At 46.5% G+C, this 20,574-nt stretch overlaps 1 long non-coding RNA gene across 4 annotated transcripts in view; it reads right to left on the reverse strand.

The window, feature by feature from the left end:
• Window positions 1-1,670: 1,670 nt before the first annotated feature.
• Window positions 1,671-20,574, reverse strand: part of LOC118635943 — a 44,023-nt gene continuing 25,119 nt past the window's right edge. The window contains exons 10-13 of one of the 4 annotated variants that reach the window (XR_004960613.1): window positions 15,348-15,462; window positions 14,826-15,047; window positions 12,503-12,666; window positions 1,671-1,826 (exon numbers count right to left, since the gene is read on the reverse strand). This is a non-coding gene — a long non-coding RNA (uncharacterized LOC118635943). Of the gene's footprint in view, window positions 1,827-12,502; window positions 12,667-14,825; window positions 15,048-15,347; window positions 15,463-15,769; window positions 15,785-20,574 lie in introns of those variants that run through there. The other 3 variants (XR_004960611.1, XR_004960612.1, XR_004960616.1) reach the window with 3 other exon arrangements.

Here is a 20,574-nt window from a genome sequence, read left to right on the forward strand (position 1 = left end):
GACCTAAAGGGGTCAAATTGTAGTAAGCGCTTTGTTCTACTATTTCCAGTCATGTCCCACATCATCCCCTTTCCTCATCTTTTGTTTTCTCAGCTCTGACCCTACCCTCCCTGACCTCCAAAACAGGTTACGGAGCTTTAGACAGACAGGGATTCCTGCACAAAGACCCCGAGTTCATACAGTGCCCGGCTGTGGCCAGGTGGCAATGGCAGAAATCTGTGCATGGACGCTGCTCCTTCACCGAGAGCATATGCCCCCAGCTGTTTCATGGTGACCTGAGCTCTGTGGCCCTCGGGTAAAATACTTGAAAACTCCAGTCAGGTTTCTCCTTGCACTTCTGACAACCCGCCCTGCCTGGTTGGTGATCTGGGACTAGGTGGATACCCCACCTCTGCAGGGGCTATATTCAAGAGGGGGTTCTTTTCTCTTGCTCCATGGCCTGGCCCCCGTTCCTCATCTGAGGTTTCCTAAAGCACATTCTCATCATCACCAGATATGAGTGATCAAGGGCAATCTCATCCACAGGGCTTAGATTTGGAGATGCTTTAAATGTATCCAAGTCTAGGACACAGAGAGGACAAATCTCTTGTAGCTTCTCATACCTTCCTGGGCTTCTACGGTCCTGAAACAAGAAATGTCCTTGCAGAGGACACTTTGTCTGAATCTCAAGGCTCTTCAAATGCCCCCGTCTCCAGCTCCTGCCATCACCCACAGCAAGCCCCCTGCATCCAGCACCCTCAGCACAGGACTGCAGTGTGGTCCTCCAGTGTGACTCATTTCCCTCTTATACCACCTTGGCCACAGCTGCCCAAGCTTTCCCCGCTTTCTGTGTTAACTCAATCTTGTTACCACCGACATCACCGATTTAGGCTTTTTACTAGGAAGAGGTAGTGTCTCCTCACCCACAGCTCTGTGGTTACAGGGTAAGAATGGGCGCAGCAGTGAGGGCGGGTCTCCCTGTAGTCCCAGTGCTGCTTAGAATCCCCGCTCCTCCCTCCTCAACTTAAAGCATCTCCTCTGAGGTTCATGCCAATCTCCAACCCCGTGTCATCTATTCAACAGTCATCAGGACCCTTAGGAATTTCTGGTACCTGCAGCTCGGGGTGTTCTCTCTTGTTTTGGTCACAGTAAAGAACATACTGAAAATCAATCAGCCCTCTGCTACTAATGCCGGTGTCTTAATTCCTTGGAAGCCAAGCTTCATGAATGTGTAGAATGTCTGATGGCCTGGAGACTGGCGCCAGGCAAAGTGCTCGACCACTGTCCGGCTTGCTCAGCCTTGCCTCCCACCCTGAAGGGCCTGCCTAGAGCTTGTCCATGAACTCCCATCTTGCTCTTATAGATTCACATTCCAGAGGCTCCATGCATAGCCCCGCAGGGCCAAACCCTAAGGGACAAATTCCAGCTACAATAGGCAGATATAAAAGACACAAGCCCCTACAATGAGCAGGGCTTCTAGGACTCAACCCCCGGAGTCTGTGAACCCGCCCGGAGTGTACCCAATAAACCTGAACCTGTTTTTATCTAATTTGTTGGCCTCTCTGGTTCGTTTTCCCTTCGCTAAATTTCTAACATAGATTACAGTAGCAGTCCCTTTTGGTTACCTCTCTGTTCCTCCTCAGTGACAGTTCAGGACAGAGGAGTGATGATAAGTGCAGGAGCAAAGTCCCCGAGCAGGTGGGGACCCATGGGACCCTGAGCACAGGCGGGGCTGGCTGCAGTCAGGAGCAGATACGCCCAGGAGCAGCAGAGATGTCAGGGCAAAACCAGGTGGATTGGGTTTGGGGAGCTCTGAGAAGTCACCCCTCATTGCTCCTGTCTTCCCACTGGAATGGAAGAGGGTTGCTAGTGAGTAAGGCAGTGGTGTAGGTAGGATGAGGGTGACAGTGAGGAGCAATGCTCTCCTGTCGTGAATTTAAGACCATTCAGTAGGTTAAAATTTTTTGTTATCAATGCTCAGGTCCTCACATACAGGCTGGGTTGAGTCCCTTATTGGGGCAGAACAGGAGAGGGGAGAAAGCAGTAAGAAAGGGGTAGTCTAGCCCTGGCCAGTGTGGCTCAGCATTTAGAGCGTCAATCCTGTGGACTGAAGGGTCTTGGGTTCAGTTCTGGTCAAGGGCACATACGTGGGTTGCAGGTAGATCACGGGCCAGGTTTGGACATTTTGGAGGCACCTTGTGGATGTCTCTCTCTTTCTCTTTCTCTGTGTGTTTCTCTCCACTCCATCCCCTCCACTCTCTCTAAATATCAGGGGAAGATATCCTGGGATGAGGATTTGCAAGCACAAAAAAATTACAAACCAACAAGTAAAATAACCTAAGGGTTAATTTATAGTCCTTGATAGACTGGATAAGGCAGGGACTGCGGGAAGATGAGGAAGGCTGTGGGGTCCACATTGGAGACCCCAAAATTTGAAGGTTGTTTAAGCAGAGAGACTAGAAGGAGGGAGCTGGTTGACTTTTGTACAGTGTTGAGGTGCTGACAGAGGGGAATGTACAAGTGGACACCACGGAGGGTCAGGTGGTTTCCTTTGGTTCAAGGCAGGATGGTGAGGTAGGTGATGCTCAGGTGATCAGGAGAGAACAACACTGAGGTCAGAGAGACTCCAGGGTTGACCTTCTGAGGCTCATGGGTATTGATATTACCAGGAGGTTTCACAAGAATGAAGGCTGAGAGGAGGTAGGTGATTGTGTCAAGGCACCATCGTGTTCATAGGCTAGGGTCACCAGGGAATTGGTACACACCCCATAAGTGGGGCGACTATGGCAGTGGGGCCAAAGGACCTGGACATCATATCCCTGACTTCAGCTGACAGTGTGCAACAAGGTCTCAGGGGGACCATCTAGCTGCGTGGAGCTGGGCACTAGCACCGCCCTCACTTTTGGCCCTAGTGCAGGTCTAGAGGCCTGCAAAGGAAATGCATCTCTGAGTCCTTTCTGGTGACTTCTGAGACCTGAGCCTTCGGCCACTGCTGCTCTGGTATGGAAGCGGGACTGAGGAAGAGGTGGTGCCTGAGTTGTTTTGCTAGGGGTCTCTTGGGCTCATCCTTGCTGTTTTTTAAAAAATATTTTTTCTTTATTATTATTATTTCTTTCTATTTATCATTCGATAGTGTGGGAGTTAGGGAGAGAGAGACCGAGAAAAACATCGATGTGATAGAGCCACCCTGACTGGCTGTGTCATGCAGGCAGGTCCGACTAGGGCCTGGGACAGAGCGAAACCCAGGTAAGACACCCGGGTAAGTGCCCTTGATGAAAATCGAACCCGTGACTCATTGGTCCAGGGGCCCAGGTTCTAAGCACTGAGCCAAACCATCCATCACCCTTGCTTTTTTTTGAGCACCACCGCCATTCGTTATGGTGTCCTAAGAAATAGTCTGTCGTGTTTTTTGGAAATTCATTAGAAAAGTAGAATTTTCGCCCTGGCCGGTTTGGCACAGTGGTTAGAGCATGGGCCTGCGCCTGCGGTCCAAAGAGACCAGGGTTCGGTTCCCACTAAGGGCACATACCTAGGTTTCAGTTTGTTCTGGGCCCTGGTTGGGTCATGCACGTGGCAGCCACTAGATGTGTCACTTTCATATCGATATTTCTCTTTCTCTCTCTCCCTCTCTCTCCTTCCCACTCTATCTGAACAAATAATAGAAAGAATATCATCTGGTGAGGATTAACGAAAAAAAAAAGAAAAGTAGAATTTTCTGTAAAGGATAATGGGTCTGAGTTTCTCTGATCAGCAGGGGGCAGTGTGGATCCACAAAATATTTTCTTCCCCTCCTTTCCTGTTTGAAAAAAACCCATTTGGGGAAGAATTGGCCCATTGTTTCTGCAAGGGAGCTGCTGGCTTCTTCCTGGGGTAAACTGTTCCACTGCAGAGCTTACAGAAAACTGGGTGCCTTGTGTACTTAGCAACATGTATTTCTGGTTCTCACAATGGGCTTCCCATTGGCTTTAATCAGTAGATTTTTCAGTTACCTGAGCCGCTCAGGCCTCCATGTAGGAAAGCTGAAGGACTGATAAATTATAGTAAGGTAACCTAAACCAGTTTTATCATGCACCAAAGACCAGTCATAATTTGTGATACATTTCTTTAGAGGTCTTCCCATCCATAAAAGTGCATTGCACACAGAATGAGGTTCATATTGCATTGTGACTTCAACCTCTTTTATTTTATTTATTTATTTATTTTCTTTATCCTCACCCGAAGACATTTTTCCTGTTTTTGTTCAGCTAGAGTGGGAGGGAAACAGAGAGAGAGAGACCTCAATATGAAAGGGACACATGGAGAGGCTGCCTCCCGAGGACCCAACCAGGGCCAGGGACAAACCGCAACTGAGGTACATGCCCTTAGTGGGAACAGAACCTGGGTCTCTCTGGACCACAGGCTGATGCTCTAACCACTGGGAAACCGGCCAGGGCAACATCTTTTATTAAACTCAGGTTTTTAGCATGAGTTATCTGTTCTAAAAATCATTTGTAAGGACTTGACGAATTTTTACTCATTTCTGTTCTTATTTGTCTATTTAATCTTAAACAGTGAAAATTTGATATTTGATGACTCATAGAGAAACCAGAAGTAATGTGTGACTCTTATCTCAACGAGAAATACAATACTGTAACTTTGCTAAGGACAGGAGCTGGAATTTTTTGTTTGTTTTTGCTTAACACTGTATTTTCAGCATAGGAAATCCACTTGTCTTGTCTGTCCTCCAGCATCCTGACTTGGCTGCCCCCATGGGGAGGGCCAGCTGCTTCCTTGCTCCTGTCCAGCGGGCCTGGGAATTCACAAAACCTGCTGAGATTATTCATATATTTGCTTCATTATTTTTCCCTCAGGGTATACAGGAAATTCTTCTGATTGTAGTCATTTGGGAAGACAGAAACCCCAAAGGAAAACAAGAGTAATCACCCATGGCCCAGACACTTTCAACATGATTTGCAGACCACCTTCATTTTTACATCCTTGTGATAGTTCTGTATACAATATAGAATTGGGAAGTTTTTAGACTTGACATTAGGTAATTCATACATTTTTTTCAAATTCAACCTAGTCTGTACTGAACCAAATGTATTTTCTGCTACTCCCACATGATTTTTGAAATATAAAAAGTAATGCCCCAGCTGGTTTGGCTCAGTGGTTGGAGTGTCAGCCTGTGGACCAGAGAGTCCCAGGTTCAGTTCCCCCTAGGAGCATGTACAAAAAAAAAAAAAAAAAAAAAAAAAGCTCTGTGTTTAATGCCCTGGCCGGCTTGGCTCAGCGGTTAGAGCATCGGCCTGCGGTCCTGAGAGACCCGGGTTCGGTTCCCGCTAAGGGCACGTACCTCGGTTGCAGTTTGTCCCCGGCCCTGGTTGGGTTGTGCGGGTGGCAGCCACTTGATGTGTCCCTTTCAGGTCGATGTTTCTCTCTTTCTCTGTTCCTCTCTCTCCCTCCCACTCTACCTGAACAAAAAATGGAAAAATGTCCTCGGGTGAGGATAAAAAAAAAAAAGTAATGGCATGACAAACTTTTTGAAGAAATCTATGCTCAGATTTTAGGCAATTTGCCTTGCACAGAATTTTACAAGTTCACCTACCTGGCCACATTCCTTTAACCAGGAACAAAGCCAGGGCCTGCTCTGTTGTATCCTGTGAATACTGAGGATTCACTCTGATAATTTGCTATGTTCAGAAGTGAAATATATGTTTTATTGTTTAAAAATAATTCTTAGTATTTGTGAGATTCAATATCCTTTCATATATTTAATACCTATATATTCATTGTGTATTTTCCTTATGTAAAATAATTGATGAGAACTCCTATTAAGAGATTTAATAAATGTTTAAATTAAACATTTAAATTAGTTTAAATTAGTAGTTAAGAAAATAAGAAAAAAGAAATAACAACTAGAAAAACAAAAAAAAGAGGGGGGGAATGATGCTAGACAGAAGTAAAATTCATTCACCAAATACATAACTAATGTGCCTTTTTTGTTTTCACTCTGACAGGAATGCTCCTCACCTGAGCCACCCACTCACATCTACTCAGGCCTGCAGCTGTGTCCTGTTCAGACAGACCATCCCAGCTCTGATCACAGACAGAAGACCAGAGAACAGACTGCTCCTTCAGCTCCCTGCACAGACCTTCTTGACTCAATTTCCGAAGTTTGTACATCCCTGGGCTTTCCTGTCTGAAAAGAATCAGCTAATAATGAAAGGACTTTATCTTGGCCAGAAGGTTCACCTTGTCTAAGAGGATATAGTGAAAAATACTTACAGCAGACCCTAGTTTTCCTTGCTTTAAGCCCTATCTTATACATTTTTTCCTACTTGTTTTCCATTGTGTACCTTCTTGGTTAATTCCTATTATCCTCAAAATGTAAAAATCAACAAGGCCTACAGAAACAGCTTTGAAAGAACTCCTCTGACGGCTGCTGGAATGCGACTGATTCAAGGACCCAAGAGGCATGAAGCTGAATCAATTCCCAGGCAATCCAACGACACACTGTGACAGCTAAAGGAAACGGAACCCTGAGGAATACCACAGTCATGGCCCTGTCTTCTCCGTTCCCTGTACAACATCAAGTTGGCTATAGCTCAGAGTTATCTGGTCTTAAGGAGAGAAACATCAGCTGAATGAAGCCAGTAACCTCTATCTGAGTCGCTGTTACTAGATTTTTCTCATGTTCCACCACTATTTTCACCCAAATTTTCCAGCATGCAAAGAAAGGGTTCTACAGGTCCATTTGCACGAATTACAGTCACTACTGGTGGATACAAACATTTCAAGACAAGCACCAGTGTTCCTGACAATGAGATTCCAGGGAAACTTCTCCCCAGAAACATCATAGGGTTCATGTCATAAAAACACCTATAACAGTGATCTCTCTAAGTAGCAATTTCCCTTGTCATTTGTTAAATGAGATAATTCTACTAACCTATAGATAAGGTATCTGTGAGGGTTGGCACCACACTGCATGCAAAGGAGTCAGTGGAGTGCCTGACACAGTTCATACTGAATACATCTCAGCCACATGAGTCTCCAGCAGCTAAGACCACAAGTTGGGGAATGAAAATTTTAAGGGACTAAAGAATTTCCCTACATCCTTAGATTACAAAGGGATTCTGTACCAAAATAATACAACCAAATATGCTATTAGTTAACCAAAATAGGACAAAGTATGACTTGCCATTTGGAAAATATATTTCGTGAAAAACTCAGGAAGCTAAAAAAATGACTCAAATTTCTAGAGTTTTGTTTTCAGGGATGCTGCCGTCCAGTCATTTATATAACTCAGGGCATAATCTAGTCTTTTGAACAAGGGAGCAAAAATACATTGGCTTTAAAAAAGATACATGTTTCTCTTTCAAGTAATGTTTTCATTACCACAAGGGCGGGTATAGTAACTTCATAGCTATGGGCACCTAAGCTTAGAGCTTATTTTTACTGTCTGCTACTCCTGAGGATGGCCCAGTCTATTCATTTTTATAATCCCATTCCTCTCCATTCTCCCTTTCATGTCTGCAGAACTGAGCACAGAGGACATCTTAGAGATCATGTAGACAGGGGATATGGAACTCTCTGTCAAAGTAAAATAAATGTTTGCTGAAATGAATTCCAATGCAAACAAACAAGAGGAGGAGTTTCTCTGCTGGGAGCAGGGTCTCTCTTACCACACCCTTTCCTAAATGAGCCCCCTGTTCAACCAACAAGTTAGCAGGACTTCTTCATCTTCAACGTGAGAAAACAGCAGGCCTGGAAAGCAAAGAAACGTAGAGAGCAAAAAAGGGAAGCCTGGTAGGGCTGGAACAGGGAGGGAGTTCTCTGGAGACTGGGCCCAAGGCCCTCCAGGAGGAAAATACCAGGGAAGAACTGCATGTCCAATCAAAGGATGCCTCTATGGTAAAGAAGTTGTCAATATAAATGAGTTCAGATTATTTGCAGACACTACTCTCTAAAATGAAACTTTTTGGTGAGAAGTATGGGACTTTTATCAGTTAATCTGAGGCCTGCCAAAGAAGCGTCAGAAGGATTTGTGGGACTTAGGAAGAGAAAGGCCCTGCAGTCAAACCAGGCTTCCTTCATACACCCCCACTCACTGTCAGAGGACCCTGTTCCCAACTCCAATAGCACAATGGTCACTAACCTTCTTAGTGCATGTTCGGTGTATTCTTTATGCACCCTGCCCCTCATTATAAGACCTACATCAATCATCCGAGCTGGCAGGCAGGTGACTGCAGTTTTTAACCACTGGACCAAATCACTTGCAGAATTAAATTTCTATGAAGTGAATATGCTACAGGCAAGTTTCTTCTGGAAAGATTCCCAAAGTACTGACAGGTGAAGAAAATGGAGAGCAACAATAAAAGATGCACCGTCTCTATGAAGGCCATTCTCTGCTCCTTGTTCACTTAAGTCCTATTAAAATTTTTATGGAATGACGGAAAGTCTCGATATTGAAAGACTGGTGCTCTGTCCTGACTCTGTCACCTACAAGCTAAATGGCCTTCAGTTAATTAACTGTCCTGGGTGAGGTCAGAAAATATGACTGCAAGACATTCCAATGACAGAGAAACGCTGACTTGCAAACGTCTAAACTGAAAAACAAACAAAATGTAGAAAACTATATTATAATCCAGGATTAGGAAAAGACAAATTATATATATTTTGTATAAATATTCATATATAAAACAGACCGGAAAAGTAAATGGTGAAAACATTTCACATATTTCCTGGGCACCCCCTAAGTGCTGGGCCTTCCTCCTGGCGCTGAGGGTAGAGAGCAGCAGACATCACTGCAGCTCCTGCCCTCACGGCCTGGCCTGTGCTGCTGTCTCGGGAACACAGGTCACTGCATCTTCCACTTCACATTTAAGGAAACTCTTAACAGTTTGCAATATGTCTCCATTATTTCTCAGAAGAATAGCTAAAAGCATAAAATGACTTTCAGAAATGTATACCTGAGTTTGAAAATAAGACGTTGAAGTCATGATTCAAAAAGGAACCCTAAGCCCTGTCAGTGTGGCACAGTGGTTCAGCATGGACCAAGTCACGAAGAGGTTGGAGTCTCTGGTCAGGACACATGCCCAGTTTATGGGCCAAAACCCCAGTGGATGGCAAGGAGGTAATCAATCCATGTTCTCTCTCATCAATGTTTCTATATCGCTCCCTCTCCCTTCTCTCTCCAAGATGAATAATGAAAAGAAATTGAATATATATATATATACTAACACACACACACAAAATGAGTCGTCTTTGAGAGAAAAACAATCTCTAAAAAAATCACAAAATATTAATAGTCAATATTGGGGGAAGGGACTGTGGTTTGGGTTACTTCATTGTATTTCACATGTCCCTAAATTTCAACAGTGCGGTTTGCGTGACTGCCATCAGTGAAGTATATATTCATAAAGGCCCAAAGAACCGAAAATGAGTTCGGGAAAGCCAATGACAATCCCATGCAGAGAAAAAGAAATAAATGTCCCTGCGCAATGTCGGCAGGCGCTTCCAGGAAAAGGCGATTTGCAAAGCACAGTGTTTCTGCGTCTAAAAGCCAAGTTTTACTGCTGAAGCCCCTGAAGGAGCCTGTCGGTCAAGGTGGCTGCTGAGCCAGTTCAGACCCAGCACACACCTAAGGCCACTGTCAGAGGCCCCAGGAAGTTTTTTGAAGCAGGAAGGGCGGGGGAGTGGCGGGCGGGCGCGTGCACGAGGCACCACTGCCCCCTGCCGGCCAGAGAAAGCGAGGCTCGCGACTCGAAAGAAAAATCCGTTTTCAGCGCTGGCACTGGGAGGTAAGTAAGAGATCCTGTTGCTGGTGGAGTCACAAGTGATGCTGAGCAGTATGAATAAATGGAAAAGAATGTGCCAAAAGGGCCCAGCAAGGCCACGTCCCTAGCGCGGCCTCGGAATCAGAGCCACAGGGGCCCCAGTCCAGGCCACAGCACAATGGCCACCAGGGGCCGGTGTGGCTCCCAAAGGAGCATTGTGAGCATGCGCGCTGGTGGCCAGTGAGGTTTCTGCCAGTCCCCTGAGAGTGTCTACAGGAGGGTTTGTCCAGGGTCCTGCTGCAAAGTGTCAGCTGCAGGACAGGACCTGTGCTGTGCAGGTTCTGTCATCCTGCTGAGCCCGGCGCCCCAGCGCCCCAGCTGTCATCAGTACCCGTCCCCTGTTCATCCACCTCCCGGCCCCTCTCCAGTCTTGAATAAGTCTGTCCTGAGCAATGTTCTCCCTTGCTGGTCACTCCTTGGAACCTTTCAGGTGACCCTGGCCCCAGGAGCCTGACGGGCAACAAGGAGGCTGCACTTCCTCAGGTAGGTTCTTTACTTCCGCCCCATCCTGCATCCACTGTCCAGGGTCATGTTTGGGCATCAGGGAGCCCCGAGCCCTCCATGATATCCATTTCTAGCATTCTCCTGTCTCATCGCCTCAAACCATGCCCTGTTCCTCCAGCTTCCTTCCCCTAATGCCTCTGTTCAGACACCCTTCAGCTCCCAGGGGTCCTTGGTGTGGCCCCCACAGCCTTCCACACCTTCCATCAGCCTTGTCCTTACCCAGCTTACCAGGGCTATAAACTCCCCTCTAACACACATCCTTGCTCCTTTCCACCCCCTCCACACTCCTGCTGTGCCCAAGCAGGCACACATCCCAACCTGTATCTGAGCACATGAGCACTGAAGACAACAGTTTAATTCTTACTTAATTTTGTTAAATCCATAACTAGAAGAGCATGGGTTGTCGCTTTCACCCTCATTCTACCAACACCACTGCCTTACTTACTAGCAATCCCTCTTCCATTCCAATGACCTCCCTTCGTGATTGCTGCAGAACACAGAAGCAGTGAGGTAGGGCTGCAAACCTGGCATTCTCTGCTGTCCCTGAGATTCCTGCTCCTCACTGCAGCCAGCCCTCACCTGTGCTCAGGAGCCCGTGCCTTCCACCTGCTCAGGGACTTTCCTCCTGCACGTAACCATCTCCTGAAATATCACCTGCTGTTTGTACATGGGACCATCTCACAACTAATGGGGGAAACCCAACCCCCTTTCCCACATGTCATTCTGCACCTACTGGCACATTAATGGATGATTTTTTGAGGTAAAGTGCTTCAACTTCTCCTGAGACCATTTGCTCCTCAGTCCCCTTCAGTAATGGCCTTAGCGCCTATCACTGCACTGCAACTGGTCTACTGAGGGCCACGATTAATGTCCCCATTTTCTGAGCCCACAATCACTTTTCTACACTCACCTTAGATAGCCGCTCTGCCCTCTCAGGCACATTTACTCAGTCCATTCTCTACCACCCTATTTCTTATCTATTTTGGAAAGAAGGAAGGGTTTAGTGCCAATATATTCTCCTGTTGTTCTCGACAAGTACACACTGCACTGTCTGCCCTGTGTACATGGGTAGAGTGTGTGACATCCTGCATCTGCAGGTAAGAGAAGCCACAGAAAAGAGCATCAGGTTCAGTTACAGGGGAACGATCGACAGACACAATGGCAGGCAGGGATCAGACACCCCAGAGAAGGGTGGTGAGTGAAGGAGGGAGGAGGAGCTCCAGGTAAAAGTGTAACACCTCATTCACTCGAGGGACATACAGGAGGACACTGTACAGTGATCCAGCGGTCTCTTTGCGCAGAGGGCCTCTGGAGTTTAGGAACATAGCTTTCTGGACCGAATCTTGGTTCCTTCTGTGCTGTAGGTGAGACCCCAGGGAACTGCAGTCCTTGAAGGAGGATGTAGAAAGTGGCTGACCCAAGCCGGGGGTTCCTGAGGGAAGCCTAAAGAGGCAAGGGTGAAATGACCCTATGACTGAGGCTGTGCAGTGGGCACTCCTGTCCAGGGTGGTATGGATGCCACACAGATTCAAGAAAGGTCAGCATAGTTATGTGAAACTGAGTCAGCAATGGAGCCCCAGTTCTCAACCAAGAGGAGAGAGTCAGAAATGCAGTTTCCCCAGCATCATCCAGGAGGGAGCTTCCTCTGTTGGATGGGGGGGACAAGGGTCACCATTTCCATGAAGACCACACAAGGCAAAGTGAGCTGCAGAGGTGTGTCAAAGACCCCTGTCCTCACGGACTCACAAACCACACATGCAAGGCCCTTCCCCAATGTGGAAGGAAGTGGGGCTGTGGGGAAGGAATCTGAGGGTGAGCATTTTCACTGAATGTCACCGAATATTTGTACACATCGACCACTCCTGTTTGCATCTCAGCACACTTAGCAGATCAGAAGCAAACTCAGAGTTCCTTTCCTCCCCTTCATTCCAGTTCAGAGGGCGGGCACTGCCCAGGGAGATCAGCGCCATCAGGCAGAATGAAGAAACCAAAGTGCGCTGCAGCCTGGGGAGCAGCAGTGAACCTGGGATGTCAGCACACCATCCCCACAGGTCCCCCTGTGCCCACCTTCCCATCTGTCCCTGGGAGAGGAGGCCTTGGGGTCCTGGCCTCCCCCTCTCTGTGACCCAGGAGAACGTCTAGCATGCCATCAGCAGACCCCCACAACATCACAGAAAGAGGAGAGGCGCAGCCAGACTCACGGGGTGCAGGAGCTGATGAGGGTTGTCGCTGAGGTGAGCAGGGTCCCTCAGGGCTGTCCTTGTCTCCACAGGCGATGCCAGGCTCCTCCTTTAAGGACACAGGCCTTCGCTTCAAGCAGGACTTGAAGCTTCAGATAAGTGTTTCCAGAGACAGTAAAGGAAGCCTGGGGAGAGATACAGAATGTCAATATTTTTAAAAGGAGAAGATGGTGTTTTCCTTCTTATTTCTTTCAAAGGTGAATCATGCCCTTGTCCTCCATAGAGTTGAGAAGCCGGGGTGAGAAACCCAGTTCTGGCTGACACACCAGGCGTATTTCCCAAGATCTCTTGCAAAGGCCACTGTGTCCTCAGAGAATCTATTATTCAAGGGGGACCTGCCCTTGTCTCCCACACATCGGGGCCCTGAGCACAGGCATTGCCTTTTGTCCAGGGGGAGCAGCGATCAAACCCTCCTCGTGACGGGCAGGTCTCAGGTCTCGTCTTTTGGGCAAGTGTGGTTCGCCTGGTCCCTTGAATGTGTTGTCCCCAGGGAAGAGCCCACAGAATAATGCAAAACCACAATTACAGCCCTGGCCGGTTTGGCTCAGCGGTTAGAGCGTCGGCCTGCGGTCCACAGAGACCGGGGTTCGGTTCCCGCTAAGGGCACGTACCTCGGTTGCAGTTTGTCCCTGGCCCTGGTTGGTCGTGCGGGTGGCAGCCACTCGATGTGTCCCTTTCACATCGATGTTTCTCTCTCTCTCTCTCTCTCTCTCTCTTCCTCTCTCTCCCTCCCACTCTACCTGAACAAAAAATGGAAAAATGTCCTCGGGTGAGGATAAAAAAAAAAACACAAAAAAACAAAAACCACAATTACATGTCAGAAACAGGGTCAGGCGTCACAGGCCTACTTTACACAAACTATGTGACTTAGAAAAATCTACATCCCCATTGCCTTGTATGGGTCTTTTACTCAGAAAGTCGTACCCTCTATCCCCTTCGTCTTAAGGAGACTGAAGTCCTCTTAGGCCCTAGTGTCAAACAAGTGTAAACCAGGGACTAGTGCTAAAGAAGCCACCAGGGTCCTGTTGTCTCACCCTGCTGACCTAAAGGGGTCAAATTGTAGGAAGGGCTTCGTTCTACTATTTCCACAGTCATGTCCCACATCATCCCCTTTCCTCATCTGTTGCTGTCTCAGCTCTGACCCTACCCTCCCTGACCTCCAAAACAGGTTACGGAGCTTTAGACAGACAGGGATTCCTGCACAAAGACCCCAAGTTCATACAGTGCCCGGCTGTGGCCAGGTGGCAATGGCAGAAATCTCCTGTGGATGGACCCTGCTCCTTCACCGAGAGCATATGCCCCCAGCTGTTTCATGGTGACCTGAGCTCTGTGGCCCTCGGGTATAATACTTGAAAAGTCCACTCAGGTTTCTCCTTGCAGTTCTGACAACCCACCCTGCCTGTTTGGTGATCTGGGGCTAGATGGATACCCCACCTCTGCAGGGGCTATATTCAAGAGGGGGTTCTTTTCTATTGCTCCATGGCCTGGCCCCTGTTGATTATCTGAGGTTTCCTAAAGCACATTCTCATCATCACCAGATATGAGTGATCGAGGGCAATCTCATCCACAGGGCTTAGATTTGGAGATGCTTTACATGTATCCAAGTCTAGGACAGAGAAGACAAATCTCTTGTAGCTTCTCATACCTTCCTGGGCTTCTACGGTCCTGAAACAAGAAATGTCTTTGCAGAGGACATTTTGTCTGAATCTTGAGAGTCTTCAAATGCCCCCGTCTCCAGCTCCTGCCATCACCCCACAGCGAGCCCCCTGCATCCAGCACCCTCAGCACAGGACTGCAGTGTGGTCCTCCAGTGTGACTCATTTCCCTCTTATACCACTTTGGCCACAGCTGCCCAAGCTTTCCCCGCTTTCTGTGTTAACTCAATCTTGTTACCCCCGACACGACCGATTGAGGCTTTTTACTAGGAAGATGTAGTGTCTCCTCACCCACAGCTCTGTGGTTACAGGGTAAGAATGGGCGCAGCAGTGAGGGCGGGTCTGCCTGCAGTCCCAGTGCTGCTTAGAATCCCCGCTCCTCCCTCCTCAACTTAAAGCATCTCCTCTGAGGTTCATGCCAACCTCCAACCCCGTGTCATCTATTCAACAGTCATCAGGACCTTAGGAATTTCTGGTACCTGCAGCTCGGGGTGTTATCTCGTGTTTTGGTCACAGTAAAGAACATACTGAAAATCAGTCAGCCCTCTGCTACTAATGCCGGTGTCTTAATTCCTTGGAAGCCAAGCTTCATGAATGTGTAGATTACAGTAGCAGTCCCTTTTGGTTACCTCTCTGTTCCTCCTCAGTGACAGTTCAGGACAGAGGAGTGATGATAAGTGCAGGAGCAAAGTCCCCGAGCAGGTGGGGACACAGGGGACCCTGAGCACAGGCGGGGCTGGCTGCAGTCAGGAGCAGATACGCCCAGGAGCAGCAGAGATGTCAGGGCAAAACCAGGTGGATTGGGTTTGGGGAGCTCTGAGAAGTCACCCCTCATTGCTCCTGTCTTCTCACTGGAATGCAAGAGGGTTGCTAGTGAGTAAGGCAGTGGTGTAGGGAGGATGAGGGTGACAGTGAGGAGCAATGCTCTCCTGTCGCGAATTTAAGATCATTCTGTAGGTTACAAAGTTTTGTCATCAATGCTCAGGTCCTCACATACAGGCTGGGTTGTGTCCCTTATTGGGGCAGAACAGGAGAGGGGAGAAAGCAGTAAGAAAGGGGTAATCTAGCCCTGGCCAGTGTGGCTCAGCATTTAGAGCGTCAGTCCTGTGGACTGAAGGGTCTTGGGTTTGATTCTGGTCAAGGGCACATACGTGGGTTGTAGGTTCCATCACGGCTCAGGTTGGGACTTGCTGCAGGCGACTAGTAGATGTCTCTGTGTCTTTGTCTGTGTGTGTGTTCCTCACTCCTGTTTCCATTCCACTCTCTCTAAATATCAGGGGAAGATATCCTCGGGTGAGCATTAACAACAACAAAAAAACCATAAACCAAAAAGCAAAAAACCCTAAGGGTAATTTATAGCCCTTGATAGACTGCTTGGCAGGGACTGCTGGAAGATGAGGAAGGCTGTGGGGTCCACTTTGGAGGCTCCTAAAGTTTGAAGGTTGTTTAAGCAGAGAGACTAGGAGGGAGCTGGCTGACCTTTGTACAGTGTTGAGGTGCTGACAGAGGGGAATGTACAAGCGGACACCATGGAGCGTCATGTGGTTTCCTTTGGTTCAAGGCACGATGGTGAGGTAGGTGATGCTCACTTGATGAGGAGAGAACAACACTGAGGTCAGAGAGACTCCAGGGTTGACCGAGTCAGGTTCATGGGCACTAATATTATCAGGAGGTTTCACAAGAATGAAGGCTGAGAGGAGGTAGGTGATTGTGTGAAGGCACCATCGTGTTCATAGGCTAGGGTCACCAGGGAATTGGTACACACCCCATTAGTGGGGCGACTATGGCAGTGGGGCCATAGGACCTGGACATCATAAGCCCTGACTTCAGCTGACAGTGTGCAACAAGGTCTCAGGGGGACCATCTAGCTGCGTGGAGCTGGGCACTAGCACCGCCCTCACTTTTGGCCCTAGTGCAGGTCTAGAGGCCTGCAAAGGAAATGCATCTCTGAGTCCTTTCTGGTGGCTTCTGAGACCTGAGGCTTCTGTCACTGTTGCTTTGGTTCCTAGGGCGGGAGTAAGGAAGAGGTGGTGCCTGAATTGTTTTATCGGGTCCCTTTGGCTCATCCTTACTTTTTTTGACCATCACTGATCTCTTTGATTTTAAATTAGAGAAGTAGAATTGTCTTCCAAGAACAATGGCTCTGAGTTTCTCTGGTCAGTAGGGGGCAGTGTGCATCCAGAAAAAACTGTTCTGCCCCTCCTTTTCTGTTTCAAAAAAAATGGCTACAGTCGTTTCCTGGAGAATTGGCCCTTTGTTTCCAAGGAGGAGCTGGCTTGTTCCTGCCTCTGGCTAAAGTGTTCCCTTGCAGAGCTTACTGAACACTGGGTGCCTTGTGTGCTTAGTGTCCTGTATTTCTGATTCTCTGAATGGTTTTCGCATTGGCTTTTATCAGTATATTTTCATTTACTTTAGCCATTCACACCTCCATGCAGGAAATCAGGAGGACTGATAAAATATAATAAAGTAATGTAAACCAGTTTTATCACCCACCAATAACCATTAATAATTTGTGATACATTTCTTTAGAGGTCTTTCTATCCACAAAGGGGCATTGCACACAGAATGAGATTCATATTGCATTGTGACGTCAACATCTTTTATTAAACTCAGGGTTTTAGCATGAATTATCTGTTCTAAAAATCATTTGAAAGGACTTGAAGAATTTTTCTTCATTGCCCTGGCCGGTTTGGCTCAGAGGTTAGAGCATTGGCCTGCAGACCAGAGTGTCCTGGGTTTGGTATCCACTAAGGGCATGTACCTCAGTTGCAGTTTGTACCCTGCCAGGGCTGGGGTTGTGTGAGTGGCAGCCAGTCGATGTGTCTCTCTCACATCGATGTTTCTCTCTCTCTCCCTCCAGCTCTATCTGAAGATAAATGCAAAAAAAAAAAAAAAAGGTCCTAGGTTGAGGATAAAACATGTATATATTTTTTTAAAAAAAGAATTTTTCTTCATTTCTCTTCTTAGTAGTCTATGTAGTCTTAAACAGTGAATATGATAACTGAGAAAGCAGAAAAAATCCCGTGAGTACTATCTCAAAGGGAAATAGCATACTGTAACTTTGCTAAGGACTGGAGCTATATTTTCTGCTTTGTTTTTGTTTAACATTGTATATTCAACATAGGAAATCCACTTGTCTGTCCTCCAGCGTCCTGACTTGGTTGTCCCCATGGGGAGGGCCAAGTGCTCCCTTGCTCCTGTCCAGTGCGCCTGGGTATTTAGAAAACCCACTGAGATTTCTCATATGTTCACTCCATTGTTTTTCCTTCAGGCTCTAAAGAAAATTCTTCTGATTGTAGTCATTATGAAAGAGAAAAGAACAGTAATCACCGCCCTGGCTGGTTTGGCTCAGCGGTTAGAGCGTCGGACTGCGGACCAGAGAGTCCTGGGTTCATTTTTCGCTAGGGGCACGTACCAAAAACTAAAAGAAATATTATAAAAAAAAAGAAGAGTAATCAGCCATGGCCCAACCTCTTTCTTACTTTTTTTTTTTTTCATCTATCCTCACCTGAGGACATTTTCAATTTTTTTTTTTTTTGTTCAGGTAGAGTGGGAGGGATAGAGAGGAACAGAGAGAGAGAGAGAGAGAGAGAAACATCGATATGAAAGGGACACATCGAGTGGCTGCCACCCACAGGACCGACCAGGGCCGGGGACAAACTGCAACCGAGGTACATGCCCTTAGCGGGAACCGAACCCGGGTCTCTCTGGACCGCAGGCCGACGCTCTAACCACTGAGCCAAACCGGCCAGGGCGCCCAACCACTTTCAACATGATTTGCATATCACCTTCATTTTTACATCCCGGTGATAATTGTGTATACAATACAGAATTGGGAAGTTTTTTTTATCCTCACCCGAGGGCATTTTTTTCCCATTTTTTGTTCAGATAGAATGGGAGGAAGAGAGAAAGAGAGAGAAACATCAACGTGAAAGGGACACATCGAGTGGTTGCCACTCACAGGACCCAACCAGAGCCGGGGACAAACTGCAACCGACGTAAGTGCTCTTCGCGGGAACGGAACCCGGGTCTCGGGACCGCAGGCCGACGCGCTAACCGCTGAGCCAAACCGGCCAGGGCAGAATTGGGAAGTTTTTATGGTTGATATTTGGTAATTCATGCATTTTCTTCAAATTCAATTTTGCCTGTATTGAACCAAATGTATCTTCCACTACGCCTCCATGGTTTTTGAAAAATAAAAAATAATGCTGTGAAAACTTTAAAAATAGATCTATACCCACATTTTAGGCAATTAGCTTTGCACTGAATCAAACAAGTTGCCACATATTAGCACATTCCTTTAACCAGGAACATAAGCCAGGGCCTGCACTGTATCCTGCCAGTACTGATAACTAAATTGGATAATTTGCTAAGTTCAGAGGTAAAATGTATGTCGTATTATTTTAAAATAATGTTGAAATATTTGTAAGATTCAATATTAATTTCACATGTTTACTATCAATCTATTTATTTTATTATTATTATTATTTTTATCCTCCCCCGAGGACATTTCTGCATTCATCTTCAGATAGAGTGGAAGGGTCTATAGCCATACCACCCTGAACGCCCCCGATATCGTCAGATGGAGTGGAAGGGAGAGAGGGAGGAAGAGAGAGAGAGAGAAACATGGATGTGAGAGAGACACATAGATTGGTTGCTACCCACAGGACCCCAACGGGGGCTGAGGACAAAAGGCAAGGGAGGTACATGCCCTTAGCGGGAACTGAACCTGTGTCTCTCTAGTCTGAGGGTCGATGCTCTAACCGCTGAGCCAAACCCGCCAGGGCTACATGTATTTATTTTAAATCTTTTTTATATATACGATAATTGACGAGAATTCATGTAAGGTGATTTAATTAATTTTGAGGTGAATACTTAACAAAAGAAAAAAGGAGAAATAAGAAATAAAAAGACAGAAAGGAAAAAAATCAGAATGAGGTTGGACATAAGTGTAATCAATTCCCTAAGTCAGTTCTAAATGTGCCTTTTTTTTCCTTTTCACCCTGACAGGAATGCTCCTCATCTGAGCCACCCACTCACATCTACTCAGGCCTGCAGCTGTGTCCTGTTCAGACAGACCATCCCAGCTCTGATCACAGACAGAGGACCAGAGAACAGACTGCTCCTTCAGCTCCCTACACAGGCCTTCTTGATTCAATACTGGAACTTTGTACATCCCTGGACTTCCTCTCTGCAAACAATCAGCTGACAATGAAAGGACTTCATCTTGGCCAGATGTTCATCTTGTCTATGAGAACACAGTGAAAAATACTTACACCAGACCCAGTTTTCCTTGATTAAAGCCCTGACTCCTTAAAATGTTCACTTCTTTTCCCTGCTATAACTTTTTTGTTCCTATAACACTCAAAATGTAAAAATCAACTAGGCCTACAGAAACAGCTTTCAAAGAACTATTCTGACAGCTGTTAAAATGACACTGCACCAAGGACCCAAGAGGCATGAAGTTGAACCAATTCCCAGCCATTCCAATAACACACTGTGACAACTAAAGGAAAGGGAGCCCTGAGGAATACCACAGTCATGGACCTGTGTTCTCCTTTGTTTGTACATGGACTTCTCATCCCCTTTTGCTATCCATGTACCTCTTTTCACCTTTCCCTGTACAACCTGCAGTCGTCTACATCTCAGAGCTACCTGGTCTTAAAAAGACAGAAATCTGTGGATTGGATCCATTAACCTGTTTGATCACTTTTACTAGATTTTTTTTCTCCCCAATTTCTACCACTAAGTTGACTCCAATTTTCTAGCATCCAAGGCAAAGAGTTCTACAGGTCCACTTGCATGGATGACAGTCATTACTGGAGGATAGAAAGTTTCAAGGCAAGCACCAGTGTTCCTGACAATGAGATTCCAGGGAACACTCTCCCCAGAGACATCATAGGGTTCATGGTATACAGACACTCTTAGCAGTGATCTCTCTAAGTAGCAACTTCCCTTTTCATGTTAAATGAAGACAATTAGACTAACCTGCTAGATAAGGTTTCTGTGATGAATGGCCCACAGTACATACAAAGGACATAGGGAATCCTGACACATAGTTTACACTCAATAACCTCACATGTGTTACAGCAGCTAAGAGCACACGCTGTGGTATCATGATTTTAGGGGGACTAAAGATTTCCCTACAGTTTTATATGACAAAGTGTGTTTGTGCCAAAAGAATACATCTACACATACCATAAATGAACAAATATAGGAAAAAGTATGACTTGCTATTTGGAAAAAATTAATAGAAAACCCAAGAAGTAAAAAAAAAGGATTCCAATTTCTATGGTTTCTCATTCATATGATCTTTTCATGACCACAAAGGCAGGTATAGTAACTTCACAGTGAGGGGACCTAAGTTTAAGCTTATTT

The sequence above is a fragment of the Molossus molossus genome, unplaced genomic scaffold (assembly GCF_014108415.1).
Source record: "Molossus molossus isolate mMolMol1 unplaced genomic scaffold, mMolMol1.p scaffold_m16_p_2, whole genome shotgun sequence".
Taxonomy (NCBI): domain Eukaryota; kingdom Metazoa; phylum Chordata; class Mammalia; order Chiroptera; family Molossidae; genus Molossus; species Molossus molossus.